Source organism: Nicotiana sylvestris, chromosome 2 (genome assembly GCF_000393655.2).
Source record: "Nicotiana sylvestris chromosome 2, ASM39365v2, whole genome shotgun sequence".
Classification (NCBI taxonomy): Eukaryota; Viridiplantae; Streptophyta; class Magnoliopsida; order Solanales; family Solanaceae; genus Nicotiana; species Nicotiana sylvestris.
The window spans coordinates 122,663,292-122,674,654 of NC_091058.1; the positions used below are offsets into that span (position 1 = coordinate 122,663,292).

At 34.5% G+C, this 11,363-nt stretch overlaps 1 long non-coding RNA gene across 1 annotated transcript; it reads left to right on the forward strand.

Annotated features, from left to right (window-relative positions):
* Positions 1-3,704: 3,704 nt before the first annotated feature.
* On the forward strand, positions 3,705-10,756 carry LOC104228633 (uncharacterized). The gene is made up of 4 exons (XR_011405479.1): positions 3,705-3,891; positions 4,542-4,616; positions 8,103-9,519; positions 10,510-10,756. It is a non-coding gene; the product is annotated as an uncharacterized lncRNA (long non-coding RNA).
* Positions 10,757-11,363: the final 607 nt, after the last annotated feature.

Below are 11,363 nucleotides of genomic sequence, written 5' to 3' on the forward strand. Positions count from 1 at the left end.
CAATAATAACTAAATTAAACATGTAGTAGATCATGGGTACGGTTCCCGTAATGCAATTCGCAATGTGTACAAAAATAAACGATTGCGCGATATTGTGACTTGTTCAAACAAATTCCATAAATCATTAAAAGCGGTTTAAAAAGTCAAAAAATGCACAATAGGTTCTAAATATGCAATAAATCAGATAATTAGGCTAAGTATTAATAGTTGAGTGACCGTGCTAAAACCACAAAACTGTGGAATGCCTCACACCTTCTCCTGGGTTAACAGAATGCCTTACCCGGTCTTCCGTGTTTGCGAACCATAAATAAGAGTCAATTTCCTCGATTTGAAATTTAAAAATAAACCGGTGACTTGGGACACCATATAATTATCCCAAGTAGTGACTCTGAAAAATAAATAAATTATTTCATTTCGATTAATGTCACTTAAATTGGAAAAACTCCCTACCCTTCCCCCCTCCCGGGAAAAAGAATGTGTGCCAGCTCTGGCAACTCTGCTGGGGAACATACCTATAATCTCTGGTTCAAGGTTCAGAATTCGAGATTAGAATCACTGTTATGCTTGGCTTTTATTTATTATCTGATTTTTTCGTGTGTTGAGCCTAATATGCTAAATTCCACTTTTTACCGCTTTGATATTGTGTGAACTGTATATAAACTGTTACAAAACCCTTCTTCTCTCTGAGTCTTCTAAATCTTCTGGGAAGTGTACGCTGGCGTGACTTCTTTTCTTTAGAGTCATACCCTAATTTAGAATGAGGATCAGATCAGTTACAAAGTCGGATGACCTTTTGGTTATCGGTGCATTGCCCCCCCCCCCGCCCCAGCTCAAGTTTTTTGCTCGGGTAAGCCACGTCTAGAACAATACACCCAGGTTTTTAACTTAGAATAACATAACCTCATGACGTATCCCTAGTAGGAACGCTTGTTTGCATCACGTACATTTGACTTTGGGGATTCAACACGGGGGTTGGGTCCGTCTAGGACAGGTGTACCCGAAGTAAAAAAAAGACCATCTTGATGCATTTCACGTGCTACTTGTGCATTTATTTGCTTCGGCTTGCATGTTGACCGGCTTCTAGAATAGGGAAGAAAAATCAAGAAAAAAAAACAAAATTAAGGTAGGAGAGAGAAAATCATCCGTCTCTGAAAATCATGGTGTTCAAAATATCTCAAAACTATGTCGAAATTTTGAAAAAAAAAAGAGAAGAAAAAGTCATATTTTCCAGTTGCGTCAAAACTGACCGAACTACACGGGTTTGATTCTCATCGGATGTGAGATACGTAGGTAAACCTTATCGGTTCCGGCCCCAATTTTAAAAAATCCAAATTTTTTTTAATTCCTTCTTTAGAAGCATTTCCTTAGAAAATTCAAAAAAAAAAAAAGAATTTTAAACTTAAAAAAATAGTTTCCTTCTTTCTTAAGTCTTTCATACGGAAAAAAATAAAAATAAAAATCAATCAAAATTCAAAATTCAACGGGTTTCCTTTATTTTGAAGTATTTTCCCCCAAAATTCAAAAAACTCAGAAAAAAAAGAATCCAAAAAAATATATTCTTTTCCTTCTATAAAAGTCTTATCTTTCGTAAACATCATTAAAAAAATTGAAGTCCAAAAATATTTTCGTTTTTCTTTAGAAATACTTTTGTAAATTAAAAAAAATTCTCAGAAATCCAAAATATTTTCTTGAAAGTCCCTCTTTCAAAAATTAAGAGGCAACATCCAAAATCAAAAGAAAAGGAATTGTTAAAAGTCTTTCTTTCAAAAAAAAAAAAATAAACAAATCAAAAATCAAAAATCAAAAATCAAAAATCAAAATCCAAAATATTTTCCTTGTTAGAAGCTTTTAAGGTATGATTTGTCTATTTAACATTGTTGAATAAATTAATAAACAAAAATTTAGCTCATTTACTTTGTTCCTAATATTCCCAAATTACGCAAGATCTGTTTCATGCGGCGTCATTATACGTAGGCAATCCCCATTCGATTCGATCATAATAAAAAAAAATCAAGTGAAAAATAAACTGAAAAAGAAAGAGAAAGTAAAATTGAGTGAAAAAGAAAAAAAAAGAGTGACAAAAAAATGAATAAAAGAGTGACAAAAACAAAAGGAAAAAAAACCCGGCAAAAACAAAATGAGAAAATCAATACTAATTAAAGAGAGGCAGAAATGAAAGAAAAAGGGTTACATAGTGAAAATAGGATTAGTTCAAGTCGGGATGAAACATGCAACCGATCAAACACATGGTAGAAGCGTTTAATTGTTTAGGTGCATTGCATCCTAGCGTGCGATTTCCTATCTGTTAAGCGTCTCAAAACTAACAAGTTTGTTGGGTGTACAAATTAGCCAGGTTCTGTTCAGGTGGTTGGTTTTGTTGGTAATCTAGCATTCCATCCTTACTTCACAAGATCTAAAGGCATGGTTCCTATGGCCTCGGTCCTACCATACTATTATCCCCTTCAAGATGCTGCTTATGATTTGGCACCGCCTTCCTATGCGGTGATGAACACGCAACCTTACATGCCGCCACCACATTATACACAAAATCGAGCTCCACCTCTCAGAAATGTCCGTCCTTACCAAGCTCCATATAATCCCTAACCAAATGTATCCCAATACAATTCTCGCCAAAGAGAGTCTTTCAGAAAGAATCAGTCACCCCTATTGGTGAACCATATTCAAGCTTGTTCCAAAAGCTAATCAGGAAAGATCTATTGCAGCCAGTGGCCCCGAATCGGCCAGACCCCGAGTCTCCCTCACACCGAGCTGATGCAAGATGTGAATACCACTCTAGAGCAGTGAGACACAGTATAGAGGACTGTTGGACCCTCAAAAGGGCAGTTGAAGATTTGATTGAAGCTGAAAGAATCGTTCTTCGGGACGAAGAGGCTCCTGATGTAACAAATAATTCGTTGCTTGCTCACAACACCGGGCCAATAGTCGGAATGATTTGTGAAAATGAGGATTTGATCTGGCACTGAAGGCCTTTGCAGCCACTGCCGAGACAGAGGAAAAGCCAAAAAACGGTCGCCAAGCCTAAAAGATCCCTATCAGACGGGAGTCTCGGTAGCCAGTTTTGCTATCCTTTTTGCGTCCGGATTATCTCAGGGTGTGATCCGGATGAGTTTTACTTTATTGTCTTAATTCCCGATGTAAACCCTTCTATCTTTAAAATTCAAAAAAAAATCAAAAAGAAAAATCGAATGAAATTAATATTTCATTGTCCTAGAATGTCTCTTTTCTTAATCTTGTCACTTTTATTATACTCTTTACAGTTCTATTAAGTGCAGATTTCAATTACATGACATGCTTGCGGACTTCATGCCCAGATTTTAAAATGCTGTCAAACTTCGAAATAATGAATCAAGAATCAGAATGCAATGAAGATAGGTTTAAGGAAATAAAACAAAGAATCGGAACAACTAAAGGAAAATCACTACTATAACAAAGGCCTTTAACGTCAATTATTTAGCGGCAATAGGGTAATTGTTGCTCATAGATTCTTTAAGCTGAAATATTAGCGGCATATGATTATTGGCCAGTAAAAGATATTCTTTAGTGACACTAAAAAAAATGCCACTAAAAACCATTAACTGATACCAATTTTTGTTATTTTAACTTTCCCTCCATACAAAATAAAATAAAATCTTCCTTCCAATATTTTGGGCAAGAATTAAGTATTCCCTCTGATTAGAAAAAAGAAATCTATTCCCTTCTGCCAATACGAATTTTGCCAAAAAGAAAAAAATGCGACTAAACCTATTCCATTTCAACAGTTTCCGGCCTGCGAAATCGCTCAAGTTAACAGTCTCTGGTTAACAAAATTGTTGCGGCCTGTGACATTCTCCACCTTGCCACAGCTCCGACGATCATCTTCCCAAATCCCAGGTAACTTTCTCTTTTTCCCCAGGTAAATTTTGCGAAATCTGTTGTTAATATTCTTTCTCTTATCTGTCTTCCCCAAATCTGCAAAATTTTGCAAAATCTTCCCCAAATTAGCTAAGAATGAGAGCTCTGATTTACGAATCATGAATATATCGGAGTTTAAGGTAAGAAGAATTCCGTCATGCCTGCTAATAAATCAATATCAGTACATAAATTACATACGTCAATGGGTTGCAACTGGAAGGCGGTATCTACTCTTTGGACTTTAGGGGCATAAGACGATTAATGCCGAGTTTAATTAGTCATGCTTTTGACTTGCTTGTCTTGTTGTAATGCCATATTGATTCACTACTTCCAGTATTATGGCAAATAGGTTGATATAGTTTAAGCTTTCTCCTCAAATCTGTTTCCTTCATGGAAAATGGATTCAAGTTATATGTTATTTTCCTTGTTATAAATGCAAAGAAGAAAACATTACAACAATATAGACTTGGACAACTTAAAGAAGAAAAGAGAATGCCCTTAACTTAATTTATCTGTTTGCATGTTTTCTTCAATATATATCGGATCTTCCCCAAATCTGCTCGATTATGCTTAATCATCCTTGTCAATCTTCTCCCTCTCATCTATCTTCAACTTCACTTTTCGTGTAGGTTTCAAGATTGCTGCGTAAATCATTATTCTCCTTCACTTTCTTGTCTTTATCGGAGAAAAATTCTGCTTACCAGGTACTAATCCGTACTTTCTCTCTCTCTCTCTCTCTCTCTATATATATATATATATATATATATATATATATATATAATATAAATAGGCTTGATGCCTTGTGCTGAATATATAAATAATAATCCAAAATGGGAATCCAGTTATTACAAAATTGTAAAGTATGTAGAAAAGGTACCAAAGCCAGAAAATCTAACTATTACAAATGCGAAATACTGGACATATTCCAGATTTAGGTGATTTTTGTCTCCTCTATTCAATTGCATAACCTCCACGTAGCACCTCCCGAGCTCTCACCTGGCGCCATGTTTTGCGATTGAACTGTGAGTGTCCAAGTATCACCAATTAGTTCTTGTTCTGCCAAAATACGCAATGTTAATTGCATTCATCTCGAGGATTGTAGTCCGGACTGTCTGTAAAAGAGTTCTGGTTTCAGTGGTGTCATGTGTGGCCTGATTCCGATTTTGTTGTGGCTTTTAGGGTAGTCTATTTCCAGTTTCATGTTTGCACTATAACATAGTACTCAGATGGATTGAATTACAGAAACCCATTTGAAGCTACCTCGGCCATGACTTTGTGATATCTTCTTGGAATCAATTGTTGTTTGCATAACTCGATACAGATAAGTATCTTTTAGAACTTTTGCAGGCCTTTGTTAAGTTAGTTGTGGTCTTCTCCAGTCACTACAGCACCAGTTACTTGTAACCAAGATGGAAGAATGTGCATTGTTTCCTCTATTTACAATAGCATTGAACTCTTGTGTTTGGTTATCCATTGATCATCAGAAAATTTCCATTTTGTGCACTGGTATGTATTTTGCCATCTGATAAAATCAGTGTCACTAGAAGCCTCCCAGTGTTGTAATAGCAACATTTGCACGTCAATATGGGAAGTTTCTTTTTGCAATTTTAACCCTTAGATTGGTATTTGTGACTTGTCCATTATTAATCTCCTCCCTGCTGTAGGAAGTTCTGTGAAAGAGTGAAATTGAGTTGTCTTTGCAAAAGAAAAGGCAATGTTAGCTATATAATCTACTAAAGTGTTTCCTTCTCCGTAAACACGTTGAAAGATCCCATTGAAATGATCCCTCAACGCCTGAATCTTCTGCACTTTTGCCCTTATAAACTAAGGTGGGTCCCATTCCCTTTCCATAATATTCTTCAACAACAAGCAATCTGTCTACATCAATGTTGCATACAAGAAAATCTTATTTCCTCACTTCTGGTGGTAAATTGCATATCCCCTATCACTATTATCAGAGTATCTGAAACTTCTATTACGGCTGTAGTTTCAACTGCCTTTATCTAGTAGGTTTTTGTACCACAATGTATAGTTGCAAATCTGATCGATATGTAGTAGGTAATAATATAGTTCCTGAGTTACTAGTTTTAGCTCTTCTCATTGCTTAATAAACTAGTAGTAGTAATCTAATGACAATGATGGGATATCTTAAGTTTGTCATTATTTGTTACTTTCAGTGTAAACAGGATCTTACGCATAGAGCAACAATCTGGATAACTTAAAGGTTTTCCATGTTATTAACTTATTATCAATTTACTATGCTGCAAAATACAATTAGTTGAAGTGAGCTATACGATATTCTCTGCATTCAGTATAGTCTGTTCAAGGTAAATATCATCAAATTGAAACTATCTACAATAGGAAAGAAGTTCTTAATGTGTAAAGGTTGTAAAAATAAAGTTAGCTGCAGTTTTTAGTTTCCTTTAACTTAGCACCACACATATCCAAGTTGGGTAATAGCTGGATGTTACACTTGTAGCATATGTTTGGTTACTTGATTTTAGTTTTGAGTTTTGTACTTGTAGCTTGCGGAGTTATAAAGTTAGGAAAAATTACATGATGTAAGGTCATTCCCATAGTGATCACCAAATAAAGAAGCTGATCCTAGTGTTGGATTGACTAGGTATAAACAGTTAAGCTTCCAAAAAATGAGGGAGCACAACTCCCTTTTTCTTTGTCCCTTGGCCTGTTAATCCTCAATGAATTGTTTGGTTTTAGTAAGTAGGAAAACTTCTAAACACATTGAAGCATTTTCTATAAACACACGTGTGTTTGTTGGTTTCAATTGATTTTGCGATGTATCTAAGTGAGCCGTCAATACTATTGATAAACTTGCTACTTGCACATATTTCTGTTTAACACTGTTGTCAGTATGTGCAAAATTGGCATAGCAAAGCCACAAAATATCTCAATTCCCATTTTTGAAAAGAGAGCTTGTGGGTAGCCTTTCATAGTTGAAATTTATTTAGTGGGAGAAATTCTTCTCTTGTGTCTTGTAAACCGTAAGCTTAATTTCGGTAGCCTCCTGATATTTTATATGACCAAAAGCAATTATATAGTGCAGGACTGTCTGCAGAGATTCAATGAGCCTAGCTTGTTACTGCAGATCTTAGGATTGTTTGCAAACATGGTCTGGCATAAAGTGAATTTCTAGAGGAAAAGCTACTTCATATTAATGCTGACTCACCTTTGGTTTCTCAAATATCAAGTCATCAGGGGATAAGAAACCATGTAGCATGGCAGATCACATCGTAATATTGTCTACATAATTGATAGAATTCAGCACGATGAATGATGAGTCACAAGTACATATCATAGGAAAAAATCTGCATACTAGATCCTTGCTTAGTCTAGCCAGCTCCGCATTGGATAGCAATACCTAAACCAATTTCTCTGGTAACTAACATGGTCTTGCCTATACCTTGTTTACTATATTGGGCAACAAGAAAAAAATTGACACCTAAGGCTTGGAGCAGAGGTGAAGAGAGGACAAGGGGAGTTCAATAATTCTCTATTACATAAGCACACAAGAGGTAGAGAATTCTATTCATATTTGATAATTTCAAATATTATACACGGGGAATGAAAAGACGGACTATCATATATTTACTAGATTTGCTTATTTTTGAACAGATACAATCACTAAAACAAATCAAAGAAGCCTCTGAAACACAACAACAACAACAACAACCCAGTATAATCTCACTTAGTGGGGTCTGGGGAGGGTAGTGTGTACGCAAACCTTACCCCTACCCTAGGGTAGAGAGACTGTTTCCAAATAGACCCCCGGCATCCTTCCCTCCAAGAACTTCCCACCTTGCTCTTGGGGAGACTCGAACTCACAACCTCTCGGTGATGTTTCATTTAGTAAATGATGTAAAGGAATGCTGTAAAATTGCATGATTTCTATTATGAAGTAGGTTCTTGAATAAGTGATTGTCCGTGTTCTCTGAGTATACTCTAGTCTTAGATGTTTCATTGTTTCATCTTCTTACTGTTTTTACTGTGCATAAACCGAGGTTTTATCATGATATTGTTAACAAATGAGACAAATCATACGCAAATATGCTCCTAATGTATTGATGACTCAAAGTAGCAATTGGCACCTCATGTGAACATAAACTTTAAACATTTTAATGAAATTCTGATCATATAAAAGTATTGTTATCTAACATGTTAATATTTATTAGGTCCCCGACGCCAACTGTGGACATGAACGAGTACCACAAATATCAAGGATACCTAGTGTTACTGAAAATGCTCAACCTTCTCACGATACTGCTCATCTTTGAGTTTTCCTCCTTCGATTTTTATTAATTTGTTATAGTATTTGGGCTTACTTGAATGCTTCTTGCTTTTATATATTTTCTTTTCTCACTGTTGGTTTCTGTCTCAACACTATATATCTTTTACCATTAGAAATTGTCTTCTGTGTCTTCTTTAGACTATTACAATTAGAAATAGTCTTCTGTGTCTTCTCAATAATATTTTTATTAATTTCTTACTTTTAGCTAAACAATATATATCTTTTACAATTAGAAATATTCTTCTGTGTCTTCTTTAACCTCTTCTTTACATATTGTACTTTTCATTACCTAATAAGCCTCTTAAAGTTTGTGACTTTGTTTAAGATACCTAAAATACGTTGAAGAATAAACTCCAGATCTTCCATGTTTGATGGCTATGCAAGCACAAATTGTCTAATAATTCTGAGGACCTACAAAAAAATAATCTGCTACAGTAGTTGAAGCCTCTTCTCTGGGGCCTATCATGAGTTAAACAATATTTTGAGCACACTGGCTCGTGGAGATGTATTGATGATAAGAAGCATTAGCCTTTAGAGGGGGATTTTCAAAAAGTGGTGTAGGGAATTCATGAAAATATAGGTTTTTAGCTGTGAGGGTCAATACTCAAAATCATGGACACAAAACTTAGCCTGACGAATATGAGTGGTTGCTCCAACATAGTGTACCGGGATATTATATGAGGAGATAAGCCTAGGAAGGTGGAGAAGCTGGTTGAGATGACCTTGTGCTGAAAGTGGCACCATTAAGATAACCACTTGTGCATCTTGAACACCATTTTGGTCATGGCTTTTTGTGTGGTAGTTCTTAGCCATTGGGAAGGTATAGAATTTTTGCAGTTTTATGAGTGTCTGAAGCTTCCGAAGTGTCTTGAATAATATGCAGGTGAAAACGTAGATGCTCTTATAAGGATTATGTCTAATGCATGAATCTAATGACTAGTACTTGCTGGCGGGCTGCTAAAATTATATTCACATAATTTCACTTCTCTTATTTTACAGGTTGATGCAAAGTATACTACTTAATTAATTCAGTCACAATCAGTTTTCTTTATTTTTTTCCCTATATAAAACCACCAATTAGTGGCTATAGAAAAAAAAGTATAACCTCAATTCTCTATGCAATGAATTTGTGTCGGAAAAAAGTGTTGTATGCTCACAATTCAAATATATCATAGTATATATTTATAGCCAGCTTCTTAATTTTCTGTTCGAGAACTCTTGTGCCAAAGGAGACTGAAGAGTCAAGATTGAATTGATTACAAACCTTTTCCACATGTTGTTGGACAGGCTCTTCACAATAGGTATCATTAAAAACACAAATATGTTATTTACAACTACTCCTATGTTATGTTCTGAGTCAAATCTTTCCTCCGAATCATTGTAAAAAATAAATATATCTTTTACAAGCCTGAGCAATAAAGCAATATCATTATTTTTTTGTGGTCCTCAGTACCACTATCTTAATAATCTGCTATCATAGGACAAAATAATATTCCATTATTTATGGGAGCAAAATCTAGTCAAGGAGCAGATATAATAAACTGCATTTTTATAGTTTTGTGTATTTTGAACAGTTGCAGTAGCTTGCTCCATTATTTGGTAAGATACCCGTTCATTGTATATATGTTCTCACCAATTATTTGTTTTTTTAAAAAAAATAATTTGAGACACCAACTTGGTAATATAAAATCATCTCAAGTGAACATGTTAGGTGATGTTTTAGTCTTCTAAATTATCTTTCATGATTCACCAAAATTTTCTACAGTATTTTGTAACAAGAGCTGATAGGAAATTACATCATTTTTATACTTCTACGCTATAGAATCTTCTATAGATCCATATATCTATAACATGAGATATTTCATTTAATTTAAGAAAATGATTAACAATCATGTTGAGGGGATTAATTTGTTGTTTCCCCAGGTTGGAATTTAAACTGATGGCTTAATATTTTTAAGCTTCACAAAATTCAGAATTATCTGATAAGTGATGATACATATGCTTTAAAGAGTCTTACCCAGGAAACTCTGCAGCATATGAGTGAGCTTTGAATTCCTGTCGTACATAGAGGGCCAATGTTATCTAAAGAAAAGATAGTAGTAAGTGGTTATCACATGCACAAATAAAAGGAAAAATACTTGTATAATGTGAGTTGTCTTAGAGGCTAGTGCAAAAATGTCATCCCCAAGTGCAGACAATGACTTGTTTATGAATTGTGATAGTGATGGAATCTTCAAGATGTATTTTCACATTGTATTTTATTTTCTGACACATTTATTTTATAATTTCAGGTCATACAGTTTGACATTCGATAATTTAGCAGGTGGACAATTTCAAAATGATGAAAAGTTGCGGAAATCATTTGAATACCATCATTCGCCTGGATTAGTTATATAATGACATTAGCTATTTAGTTCAAAGTTCACACAATATAGTTTAGTTAATATGACATCAATATTTTTGATTAGTACTTTCTTTTGTTTGTTAAGATTTAATGAGATATATTTTATTTTTTTTGAATTAAATATAATATATTTTCTTACTTGGGTCATATTCTTGATGAACGTAGTAACTATTATTAGTGGTGGCTACACTATTGCTATTATCGCTTGCGACTTTTAGTGCTAATTTAGTTGGATATACCACCTATATAAATGGATAGATGTTTTCACAAGGGTATTGCAGCCGTTATAATTGATATAACATAATTACCGTTAAAGATATTGATTTTTAGTGGCAATTTAGTTAAACATATTAGCCACTAAAATGGATGCTAAAACGACAAGCTAAGATATTTTCATAAGGGATACCATGACCATATTAATTGCCAAAAATAATTGCCGTTAAAGATGCGAACTTTTAGCGACAGTTATTTTGAATTTAGAGGCTATAAAATAGATAATAACGGAGTATAATTAACCGTTATGGATTGGATTTAATAGACATTATAATTGTCGCAAACAATTGCCATTAAAGATGCGAACTTTTAGCGGTAATTATTTTGAATTTAGCGGCTATAAAAATGGATGTCAATGGAGTATAATTAGCCGTTATGGATCGGATATAGTAGCCATTATAATTGCCGCAAATAATTGCCGTTAAAGATAATAATCTTTAGTGGCAATAAATCATACCTTTTACCAGC